At 46.2% G+C, this 12,880-nt stretch overlaps 1 protein-coding gene across 9 annotated transcripts in view; it reads right to left on the reverse strand.

Annotated features, from left to right (window-relative positions):
- Window positions 1-6,275, reverse strand: part of GMEB1 (glucocorticoid modulatory element binding protein 1) — a 35,806-nt gene extending 29,531 nt beyond the window's left edge. For 2 of the 9 annotated variants that reach the window (XM_037827974.1, XM_037827972.1), the window contains exon 1: window positions 552-5,371. The gene's annotated coding sequence lies outside the window, so the exon portion shown is untranslated. Of the gene's footprint in view, window positions 1-73; window positions 5,372-6,011; window positions 6,141-6,225 lie in introns of those variants that run through there. The other 7 variants (XM_037827973.1, XM_037827971.1, XM_037827975.1 and 4 more) reach the window with 6 other exon arrangements.
- Window positions 6,276-12,880: the final 6,605 nt, after the last annotated feature.

Genomic DNA, 12,880 nt, shown 5'->3' on the forward strand with positions numbered 1-12,880 from the left:
TCTGAAAAGGACAGGAACTGTGGAGAGGGACTGACATAGGCTCTGCTGTTTCCAGAAATGCCTTAGTACTCACTTGCTATTGTAGGTTTTCTTAAGTATGTCTGATCTATTCAGTGCTGTGCTGGAGCTGTTTCTACCAGCTCGTGAGAACTGATTGTGTGAATCTCTTCCCAACTCCAAGTTCAGTGACATCAAGTTGGTATCTTGAAACCAGCAATGCTGGGAGTATTTACAGCAAAGAAATTGGTAAATGTTACACATCAGAGTTTTTTTTTTTTTTTTTCTGGAGAGGCAGTTTACTGGCACACCACCAGTTCCATCCAAACAGTAAGCTCCTATTTATTTTCTCTGGAGCCAGTCATTACACCTTACCAAATGCTCTGTCCTTTACAAATACTTAAGTATTTGCTGACTGACTGAACTAAGCCAAATGAAAAGGGAAAGGTGACTTGAATTATGTAGTTGCTTAATAAATGCTGAATCCAATTGCATGACCTCCAGGAACTGCTTAATACCTTTTTGCCTCAGACTGAATGGAGAGATGCTCTCACCTAGAATCTCCCTTACAGAGTTGTTGAGGAAACCAGTGTCCAGCACCATGTGCAACTTGACTCTAACTCAAAGCACTGTCCCAATCTGACCGAAAACTTAGATCCCCAGGGTACTCTGCAGCTATCAGTCTTCACAGCTGAAAAGAAAGGGGAGAATCACTTAAGAGAGTTTAGGTAAGAGCTCTGTATTTGTGAAGATGTCTAAGACTGTGCCTGATCAGAGTAGGCATACAATGGATGAAGGCTTGAATATGTAACTGGTAGTCTGAAGACCTAATCCAAGTCTCAGCTCTGCCGCAATTGTTTGCCTATAATACAAATACTTCAGAGTGGCACACAAAGTCATTTAATCCCAAAATACTTTTCTAGTCTTATGTGCAACTACAATATCCCAAAAATCTTAAGCTCCGGCCATACCAACCACCCACTGAACCATGAATATATAATGTATTTTCAAGTTTCTGTGCCTTTGTTATTCCCTAAGTCTGAAATGAGTTTCTCGTCTCATTTTTTCCTTCAAGGACCAGTTCAAAGGCCACTCCTCCATGAAGCCATTGCCAAATCATTCTTTTTTCTGCATTTCCCCAGCACTTGCTTTGTAACTGTCTTACAGTATTTATCACACTGTGCTCTGTATTGCAGTTAATTGAACAGACAACTATTGCCATCAATGCACTTCATTCTCAGTGAGGACAGATGCTCTGTCTTCTCTAAAAATCTTTGTGCGTCCCACAGCAGGCACTGACATATGTTGGTTCAATTGATTTTGGTTTGCATCTGACCAAGTTAAAATTCCTCAAATCTATGACAAAACCAGTAGCTTCCCATAAAAAACCACCACCCTGCTGCTGCCCAGTACACTCATCGAGAGGGTGATATAGGACTGCTCCAGATGGGACAAAAGAAATGACTGTTGGTGTGAAAAGACTGAACCAGCAGCTTAAGTCCAGCTCATTTCAGTTTACGTCAATTTTCAATGTCAAATTTAGGGTCCCTTGAGCTAATCCTAACAAGTTGGGATGTCTGTTCTATTTCACATTAGACTGCATTTAATTGAACTTTAAAACTACTGCAGAAACCTGAAAAAAAATTCCTCAAATCTGAATTCTACTTCTGCCCTTTATGACTCTCACATTTAAACTTTTTTCCTAAACTCTATACCCACTATATCCAGCTGCCTCAATGATTTATTGTAGGATCCTTAGACTGAACTCATGTTCCTTCCCAAACCTACTCCTATGTTTCCTGTCTCAGCAAACAGTGCCACCCTCCACTTATTTTCTCAAGCGAGAGATTAAGGAATAATTCTTGACTCCTCGCTTCCTTCTCTTTCTAAATGGAATTGACCACCACAATCTATCCATCCAATCCCTATATATTTCTTTAACTATCCCTACTCTCCATCTTTGCTGCCACCCCATATTCTGGGCAGCAGTGCTCTTGCACCTAGATTTTACCAGCTGTTCCTCATCAGTTTCCTAATTTCTGTTCTTGCTCTCCTCCAATTCATTCTCCATAGAGAAGCCATTTCTCCACTTGAAAATCCTGCAGTGGAATCCTGTTGCTGCTAGTATGGAGTGAAAACAAACAACTTAACATGGCTTATATCCTCCAAGTGTGACCCCTGACCCATCACAGGCCTCATTTCTCATAGTTACTCCCCTCACATTCTGGGCTCCTATCACTGAATTTTTTCCAATTTCTAAAACATGCCATATTTCCTCACCTAAGCCTTCACACGTGTTTCTTCTACCTGGAATTCTCGTTCTCTTCCTTTTTTTGGCTAGTCTCTGCTAATCTTTCGTGATTTCTTTCAAACATCACTTTCTGGGGGAGGCCTTACGTGACTTCCATGACTAGGTTCGAGCCTGTGTCCTTGCTCCCTCAATTCCTGCAGCTCTTCTCTGACAACCATCATCCCACTTTGTTGGCCTCTCCCTACTAACCATACATTCTGGGAGGGCAAGGATTGCTTCTCCTCCTCGAGTTTCCCATGCAGTTTCCCCATGTGCAGCAGAGTGACCAGCACATAGGAGGAGTATAATAAATAGGTTTTGACTATCAAACTTCTATCTAAGAACCTGCCTACTAGAAAATCCCTAAGGCACCTTTCTGGTACATAGAAGGGATGCAAGAAATGTTTGGAATGATTTGCCTTACCCTAAAAGATGTCTAGAACTTTCTGTATTTCTAAGTTAGAAATGTCAATTATCATAGGCACCTTAAGTGACCCATAATTATGGTCAGCTGAACAAAAACTTACTGAGTTATCTACTCAATATCAGACACAGATTTCGGCTCTTTGGATATGAAGAGGGACAGTACCTGCTCTTAAGGAACTACAGAAGGTAAAGAGATACAGGACATTGTCATATACTAGAGGAGAAAAGTAACTGCAAGATATTACAGTACACAATCTGAATTTCTGCAAGTTAAAGAATTAAGACTAGAAAGAACCATTAAAATGTATGGTCAATCAAAATAATAGCTAGCATTTATTGGACACTCATGTACCATGTACTGTTCTGTTACTATTTTAACATTTTTAAATATTTTCATATTTTAATTTAAAAGACATAATATTTTAGCGGTAGTAAACTAATGGAATTTATTACTCCAAATTAGTGGTTCAAATTTTTTAAAAATTAATGGCTTAGTAAATTAAGACCTTAGAAGGATGCTTCTAATTTCAACCATATACCTTGAGTCTTTACAACATTCTGAATAAGTGGTTGACTAACTATTGGATTAATATCTTCCTCAACAGAAATTTGTATTTTACTCCTTATCCCTTCCACACCTTGGAACCCCACAGGAGTGTTTTGGTTGTTCTTCTAACCTGGGAGTTTACTAGAGAAGATAATTATAGTCATCCACAACATGTCTGTCAAGTGTCAGTCAGAGACATGGGTCTGATTCAACATGGCCATTTAACATTCTTTAGAGAAACAAGTTTGGGTTGAATATCTCTTATTACCCTGAATACCAGATTCATAGCAAGTAACCTGAAACCAGCTCTAAAGACTACATTGGTTAAATACAAGATTATCTCTTTGAGTTGACTGTAAACTGAAGAGTAGCTCTTGTTTAAAGCAACACAAACTCCTGAGGCAAGATGAAGGAGTTGATCCTTTGGGTATTTCATGGAGGGAGCCTTAGAGTATTCATTGCGGAATCACAAAACACTCTCTGTAATTCTAGGGAAACACATGTAAAGGAAAGAGGTCAAACTTACGTGAAAAGTAAGAGTTATTTTGTAGTTATTATCAAAGACAAAAAAGGCACTTTGAAAGTGACCACATCACTACTCAGATAAGCTACTGGAAAACTAAACAAATGATATCTGACCTACTCTAATTAAATCTATTCTCTTATGTCCTGAAAACCAAAGTAGAAAAAATGACAAGATGTTATGTGTGAAGTAAGCACAAGTATCATATGGTTGCAGGGACTGCAGAGTTGAAAGTAATAGAATAGAAATACCAGATATTCCGAAATTTGGTAACTCAAAATGTATTTACTCCACACTCTACTGTAACCTTTGTAGACTGTGTAGTCTATTCGTTTGTGTGTGCAGTCTATTCTTAAGAAATTTTCAAGTTAAACTTTATTACTTAAGGCCAAAACTCTTTGATGTTTTTCCTTCTTTATTCCTTCTCATCCATTTAGTAGCTGATCCACAGTCTACCGATGTAATGATATCATCAAATAGGCTGCAGAGAACCACTGTGAGGAAAATATCCAGAGCAAATGGAGTTCTGGATAAGTCACAGATGGGAGACAACTATGGTAGGTGCTTGGGAATGCAATGGAAAAACAGTTCTTTGATGGGTCATTCCAGTAGAGTCTGGGGGATTTCTGCTTAGGACAAGACCAAAACAGGGTCCAAGTTAACCCAGTGAAGTTGAGTATGAGTTAGCTATTCAACATAAGCTTGCTGAAGTAAATATGAGTGAAAAAGTCATCATTGAAACCAAAAAGCATTAAATATACATAATTGATATAAGGCTGACAAAATTAGAACAGACAGGTAGAACCATTTCATGAAAAACTCCTCCAAAAGCACTTTGGTGACCATCAGCAGGAGGTAAGGGGGGCAGAAAAGAATCCTTCTGTAAGACTAGAATTATCTGACAGTCCCTTTTCCTGATTCTTCCGGTAAGAAGGAAAACCCCATTTCTTGATTCTTCCAAATAGCACCAAGGCCCCCTTTGTGTCTGGTAGGGTGTAGTTCTGAGACTTCTTTCATGCTGAGAGAATTCAGGCCTCCTTCAGTTCCTTGTAGAGCAAGCCTTGCCCTGACCCACGGGTCAAGACTTGCAGCACCTTATCTGTCTAGTAGATCACTCTCCAGGACCCTCAGGTAAGATTCTGCCCTCATCTCTTTTGCCCCTCAATGAGAGGATACCTGGTCAATTCCCCTGTCATTTCTGAAAGTGTGAAAGTGTGGGGGGTTGTACACTAAGCTTCTTCCTCATAGCAATCAAAAACACAGGTGTCCCCATCTCCTCAGAAATGCCAGATTACCCAGTTCTCTACCCATATGTCAGGAGATACTCAAGTCTCTTTTCATTCCTTCACACAGCTTTGGACTCTACTTCAGGAAGCTGTGAGGTGTCTTCCTACCGTCCCCCCATTTGTGGGAAGGCACAGGCCTGCTCTATTTCCCTTGGAGCTCCTCTTCCTTGTCCCTTGCTCCCACTACCCAGATCTCTTCCCATGCCTTCGGAAGAGCACCTGCCTCTTTTCCCCTAGACTGGGTGTTCGAGGTCTCTAACGCGCCCCTCAGGAGCAGCTCGGCCACTCGTTTCCTCAGCAGAAGCCACTCTGCCCTAGCTCCCCCGCCAAGGATCCGAGGGTCTTCTCCGGGCAGGCATACGGGCTTCCCTCTCCTTTGGCTCCCCTCCCCGCTGAGGGCGACCTGGGCCTCTACCCAGCTCCTCATCAGTGGGCCAGGTGTTCCTCAGACCACGCCTCTGGGGGGTACCCCGGGTTCTCCCGACCCCTCGCCGGGATCCTGGGCACCCGGACCTCCCAGTCCGGAGTCGCTCCGGCCCCTCCCAGTTCCTTGGCAGAGGACTTCCGGGCTCCTCGGTCTGGGGGCCCCGGGACCCCCCAGTGCCGGGCTCGCCGGCCCCCGCTAGCCACGGCTGGGGGGCCCGAAGCCCGGAAGCCTGGGACCAAGCCCGGGCGGCGTAGCTGGCCGCGCTGGGGGCGGCCCGGCGGCTCGGGCGGACCCAGCGGCAGCGTCCCCCCACCCCCCCCGCGGCGCCGCGACGTCCGCTCGCTCCCCGGCGGCGGCGGCGGCACGCACAGGGCGTGGGGAGGCGCCCGCGGAGGCAGCAGCCCCCCGCCCCCTGCGCGCCCGCCCGCCCTCGCCGGCCGCCGCGCGGCCCCCGCGCCCGCCCCCCCGCCCCCACCCCACCCCGCGCCCGCGCGCCCACCCCTCCCCCTCCTCACCGTCTCCGTCGGGCGGGCGGGCGGCGAGCGGCCAGGACGGGCGGGCGACGGAGCATGCGCAGAGGCCGCCACGGCTGCTATCGCCGCCGCCGCCGCCAGGCCGGGCTTCAACACTTCCGGCCGTCGCCGCCGGCGAGCTGGCGCCTTAAAGGGGACGCGTCCCTATTGCCGGCCCCGCGGAGGATAAAGTCATCCGGAGGGATTTGGGCCTTACCTGAGCAGAGGTCTTCTGCCCTTGAAAGGTAGTGCTGGAAAGAACGCTAGAGACCCTATAACCCTTCTTCCCCCGTTTCATTGGTGAGGAAACTGAGCTAAATAAAAGCATTAGCTCATCTGCCATCAGGTTCAAAGCCAACTCTCTCGACTCCTCTGGAGGACTCTGCCCCTTTTCCCTCCCCAAATCCTGTTTTGTGAAGCTTACATCTTTTTAGACCTTCAGAAATTACTACCCAGCTGTCAATTTGGAAACAGAAGACCTGCTTGAGCATGGAGTCCGTTTCTGGTCACGGGTCCTTGAGCAAGCTCCTTAAATTCTGTCACCCATGTATGTTTGCCAAGCCTTTCCTGGTTGTCAAGTTCTGGGTCCAATTCTTGACTTTTCAGAAGCTTTGCGACTTTAGGGGAGTTATTTAACAGCTCTAATCCTCTGTTCCACGTAAGACAGAAAGTTATTGGGTGTTTTAAATGAGGTGATACATGAAAAGTGCTTAGGAAAGTTCCTGGGGCCAGTAATAGTAATTCATAAATATTAAGACATTTCTATGACCAAGCAGTGGGAAAAATGTTTTTGTCTCATTTACTAAGTAGGTTTTTGATCACTCCCATTTTACCTAGTCCCTCAAGGTCACATTACCTGTAAATGGCTTGGCCTGGATTTAAATTCAGACCCTTTTCCAGAGTCCATGGGTTATAACCACTAAGATGGTTGGTATTGTTAATGAGAACAAATGAGGTGGTGGTGTAACAGGCACTTTTGGGGAGTGGGGGATGGAGGAGGCTTGTTTCCCTATCTTGCCGCCTGTGTTTGAAGAGACTTGAGGAGGTGGTAGGAAGTTCTGCAGGTTCTTGTTTTAAGAGGGGCAAGGTAGCCCTTTAGTCAAACAATAGAACTGGATTTGGGGGTCAGACAGCCTAGATTCTAGGCTAAGCATTCGCAGCTCCAGGTTCTTAGCCAAGTCGCTGCTTCGCGTAAGTTTTGAATTCCTCATCCATAAAGTACGAATGACTAACTCACTCTACCCATCTCTCAGGGCTGTTATGAGGAACAAATGGGGAGCGTTGGTGCCCATGTTGGTGTCTGTTCTTATGATCAAGAACTTCCACATCAGCACATGACTCTGAATAAAGAGGGTTAGTCCTGACTGATCTCTTGACCTATGTGAACTATTCTGTAGTCGGAATCATCTGTGTATTTTGATTATGCATCATACATTCATTGCATTCACTAAAACCCTATCCCTGCCTTCCAGAAGTTCTTGATCCACCTTCTTGGGAGGCAGAATTGTAAAAGGTAAAGGACAGTTTTGGTAGGTGTTGTTTGTAGAGATATGAACAAAGCACTAAAATAAGTACAAAAGACTTTCCCTGGAGGATTCCTAGAAGGCTTCACAGAAGAGGGGACACTTGAGCCTGGTCACAAAGGCTAACAGGAGTTCATCCAAGGGACAAATGAGAAAGAAACAAACATGAACAAAGACAAAAAAGTAGGAATAGATGAGAGATGGAGCTGATGAGGAGGGCGAGAACCAGACAGTTGTGGTACACATGCAGGGGTTGGAGAGCTATGGAGGGTTTTGAAGCCCTCTCTGACTCCACTGCTGACATCCAGTCGCAGGCAGCAGGCCTCACCTGGACTGCTGCAGTAATTTCCCACTTGCTTCCTCTGAATGCCCTCAGCATGCCCATCCACCCACTCCCAAATCTTATCCACTCTAGGCACCCTAGGGCGAATTTTTAAAAAAGATAAAGTCAAATTGTATCACTCCCCTGTTAAAAACCCTTCAGTGGCCTCCCATTGCACTTAGAATAAAATCCAGATTGCTTGCCAAGGCCATCATGCATGATCTCCTCCCTGCCCTCCTCTCCTTTGCCCCTCACTCACTGTGCCCCAGACACCCTGGGTGCCTTTGTATGCTTGGAATCCTCCTCAGGGGCTTAGCTTTGGCTGTGGCTTCTTCCTTCTACCTGGAATGCCCCTCTCCCAGGCCAACAGAGCTCCTTCTCACCATTTATTCCTCATGGGCCTTCCCTGGTTCCCAACCTAAAGTAGGGTCTCCAGCCACATTCTTCTCGTTCATACCTGCCCCCCCTCTTTCTTCCCCAAACCCCCTCTCATCATGTTCATCAGGGGAACTATTTCAGGGAGAACTCCCCACCCCATGTCCCACTTACTTTCTCTCACATCCCCGTTTACCTTCATAGTGGTCCCTGCAATTGGAAATTCCCTTGATTATTTATTTACCTATGTTGTGTCAATCTCCAAAACCCACTTGACACAGTATTTGAAGCAGAGTTTGGTGCATGGTAGGTGTTTGTTGATTGAATAAATAAATGAAAAAAGGATCAGAAAAAAATTGTAAGAAGGTATAGACTGGAGAGGAGAAAGCCCAGGAATAGGAAACCCTGTGATTATCCAGTAAAGAGAGTGAGCCCCCCGTCCCCCCACCCCTCCCACAGACACACACAGAGCCAGAGCACGTCAGCAGTGAACTTGGGGTCTAGCAGCAGCTCAGGCATAGTGACCAACTGCGTGTCACGGGGGAGACGAGAAAAAGGGACAAAGGTGATCCCAAGGGAGGGAAGAAAGCCAAGAAAAGCTGGTTAGGGACTGAGGGAAAGTAGAAATGATGAATCAGTTTGAACTGTTGAGCCCGAGGTGCTTGAGGGACATCCAGATGAAAGTGTTCAAAAGAAGTTGGATTGACTTGTCTCAGGACACAGGACAGGGCTGGGGCTGGAATTTGAGAAATGTCAGATTGGACCACCAAGGCCAAGGGTGGTTGAGGTCCCCCAGGAAGAACGTGCAGAAAGGGAGGGGGGCAGAGGCTCAAACCTGGGGAACACTGAGACTTGAGGGACCTTCAGAGACCAACCAAAAGTGGTTGGGTAAGTCAGGGCCCTGGACAAAGGGGAGGACAGAAGTCTGGCATGCAGGCAGGGAGTTTCTGGGAGGAGACTGGCACCAACATCAGATACTGCAGATAAAGGAAAAAGGGGAAGCCACTGGATTTGGCTGTTTCTTCCAGGGCGGAGTCACCTCCAAGAATTGCAAGGAAGCCAGATTGTAGCGGATCAAGTAGAAGATGGGAGGAGAAGTGGAAGGAACAGCCAGTGAATAAGACAAAAGGCCATAAGATGATTATTTTAGGGGGAGAGAAAGGCAAGTGAAGGCTTTTCTTTTTTGTACTTTTCACTTAATTGTCTTTCTCATAATCACATGTTCACTGTAGAAAATTGTAAAGTGCATAAAACGTTGGGGAAGTAGAAGGAAAAAAACAACCAACAATTTCTTGATATCTGGTCTATTTCCTTCCAATCTTTTTTCTATACCTTTTTTACACATTTTGTTCCTTTACCTTAATGAATTATTTTGAATATACAATTCTGTATTGTGCTGGTTTTGTTTTTCACTAAACACTGTCTCCTCAGCATTGAATTATTCTTTTTACCATGAGAAATGCTTGAGTGCCTAGTCTGGCTTTCCCTCCCCTCCAGAACTCATGGGGGTCTCTCTGATGTCTAAGCAGATAATCTTATTTGGGAGATAATTCTGTTCACTTTGGTGAATTGAAAAACTGAACAGTAGAGGGGCCAAAAATAACTTTGGGAACAGCTGACAGGGTTAAGAGAGGCCCGGATGTGGGATGTTGGGAGGCATCAGGTCTCCTTGGGGAGAATGTGGGTGTGAGTTGGACATGGGCCTGTGGGTAGCTGCCATCAGTTTGAAAACAGCAGAGAAGCCGAGGTGTGGTGATGCCCAGGCCTGCCGAGAGCTTGCTAGCTGCCAGGCACTGCTCTAAACACTTTAGATCTCTCCCCCACTTAAACTGAGAGGTTAAGCAGTTTTCTCAAGTTCGCACATCCGGTTAGTGGCTGGGTTGGGTTTGAACAGAGGCCACTGCACTCCAGAGCCCACACATGTAATTACCCCTCCACTGTGGAGCTCCTGTTCCTATCAGGAGATAAATCACTTGGGGAGACTTTATACAGTACCTGTACCATGGCCCTGACCCAGATGAATTCAATCTGGGTATTTGGGGCCTGGGCCTGGGCATGAGTACAGTATTTTTTTAAATGCCCGTAGATGATTCTAATAGCCAACCAGGGTTGAGAACCACCATTCTACTGGCTCCTGAGTATGTTTATTCTATGCAAAATAACAAGGATGACGACAATGGCTAACTCTTACTGAGTGCCATGCCCTGTTTTTTTTGTTTTTGTTTTTCAACCATATCCAATTTTAATCTTTTGTTAAACTTATTATGGAATCTATTTCCAACTTTAAAATCATGCCCTGTTTTAAACACTTTATATGTTTTAAGTTATTTAATCCCCACAAGGTAAGTACTAGTAGTGTCCCTTTCTTACAGACAGGGAAACTGGGGTTACCTAGTTGGTAAGTGGTAGAACTGGAGTCTGAGTCTATGCTATGACCTGACCACTGCGATTTCCTGAGACTTTAGCTGCTCAGGGGGTTGAAAGGAAAGGAAACCAACACAGATTGAGCCCCTTCTCTGTACTGGCACTGTGCTAGGAGCTTTCCCAAGGTGAAATTCAGGTAAGTCTCCAAGTAGGCAGTGTGATCCCTATTTTCCAGAAGAGGCAGGACAAGGCTCACTGAAATTAAGTGGCACACCAAGTTACAAAGCTGAGAACTGGCTGAACTGTCCAAGGTCATTTCTGTCCCAGGCCAGCTTCTTGGCCATTTCATCCCCTTCCCTAGTGTCACCTCTCACCCATTCCAGGGACTGTAAATTCCAGTGCTTGTCAGGACAGGCCTTGAATGGAGTCTGCAGCAGGCCTGCTGGAGCCAGACCAACTGGAGGGTTCATGCCCCATCTGGCGGGGCAGCAGTTCCTCTGCTAGCCTGCTGTGAACTTCCCAGAATATGGGCCCAATGTGGCCAGAGAACCTAATTTGGAAAAGGAGGTGGAAATCCTGGGTTTTATTTGGTATCCTTGGATTTGTAAATGTTGCCAACTAATTAAAAAAACAAAACAACTGCATCTGGATTCTACATTGTCCGTCTGTGAAGAGGTGTGGCCTGCGGGTCCCCAGGAGGCAGCCTCTAGTCTCTCTTCCCACGTATCTACCTCCAGCCTAGAACAGTGTCTCCAGCTGCCTGGCCAGCCACTGGCTCTGCAAAGTCAAGAGGTCCACGACTGAATCACTTCTATCCTCATCTTCCCTTAGACCACCCCCGTTGTGTCCTCTGTCTTAAGGAATGGCACCTCCATTGCTCAGTCACCTCCCAAAGAGCCCTCTAATACCACCTCTTGTCTGAAACTCCCCTTGGTCCGGACCACCATCACTGCCTGCCTCTGTTATAGCCAGAACCTCCTAATTGGTCTCCCTACTTCCTGTCATGCCACCTTCCAGTCTTCATTGATGCACCGGTGTCCTCCCTTCCCCTCAAAATAAAACAAAACTCCTTTCATAGTCTGCAAGACCCTCCATGACCTGGGGCCGGGATCTTCTCTTCTACTCCTTTTTCTCTTCTGTTCCTCTGCTCCAGCCACACTGGCCTTCTCGTACTTCCTCCAACACGTGGGTTTCATGGTCTTTGCCAGCGCTGTTTCCCCATGACCAGAGCATTCTTCCTCCAGGTCAGCTGGCTGGCTCCTTCCCATCCTCAAGATCTCATTGCCTAGCCAGGCTATCCCTGTCCATACTGGGTCAAGTTGCGCTCCCTCCCCAGTCACTCTCTCTCTTACATCATCCTAACCACCATCTAACATACCTCGTTTCTTGTCGGTATCCCCCCCTCTTCCCTCGCACATGCACACACACACACACACACACACACACACACACACACACACACACACACCGGCCCTGCAATGGAAACTCCAGGAGAGTCGGACATGATCTGTTCCAGCCCCTAGAACATTGCCTAGCACATAGAGAACACTCAGAAAATAATTATTTCTTAAAGACTGCCTGCACTTTTGTGTCCAACTCCCCACTCCCTACAGCTTACCCCACTCCTCTGCATCTATATTCTCAGAATCCAGAAATCACTAACAGATGGGGAGTGAATCAGAAAAGGAGGCAGGAGGCAGAGAAAGTGTCAGCACAAAAAATACCCAAAATGTCTGAGATGAATCTAGATACAGTCAGGTGAATCACCACCTCACCCCATCCCAACCCCAACCTCACCCACTGTCCACCACCACAATTGAAGCAAAAAACTGACTTTCTGGTTTTGGAATCAGAAAGTTTTGCTAGCCTGTGACCTTGGACAAGTCTCTGCCTGAGCCTCAGTCTCCTTATCGGTAAAAGGGAGATGGTATGGTATCTCATTCTCAGTGGGGCTGTGAACAGTAAATGAGGTAATCCACAGGCACACAAGGATTTAGAATAATGTCTGGAATGTACTAAGCATTCAAGAAATGTCAAGCTTTTATCATCATTAATACTTCCAACTAGCACTTACCACTCACCCACCTTAAGAACTCAGCAGCCTCCATTGGCTATAGGACCTTAGTGAAGCCCTTTCTGGGCCTCAGTTTTCCCACCTGTGATGGGGACCATTAGTGGCTATTCATGAGCGCTAGCAGTGTGCCAGGCCCTGTGTGGGCACATGGCATACCCACCAGCTCACCTGTTAGTGTGTAAGTTCCTGAGCCGGTACCCAGCCCCCGGCCCAG

Source organism: Choloepus didactylus, chromosome 2 (assembly GCF_015220235.1).
Source record: "Choloepus didactylus isolate mChoDid1 chromosome 2, mChoDid1.pri, whole genome shotgun sequence".
In the NCBI taxonomy this organism is placed as follows: domain Eukaryota; kingdom Metazoa; phylum Chordata; class Mammalia; order Pilosa; family Megalonychidae; genus Choloepus; species Choloepus didactylus.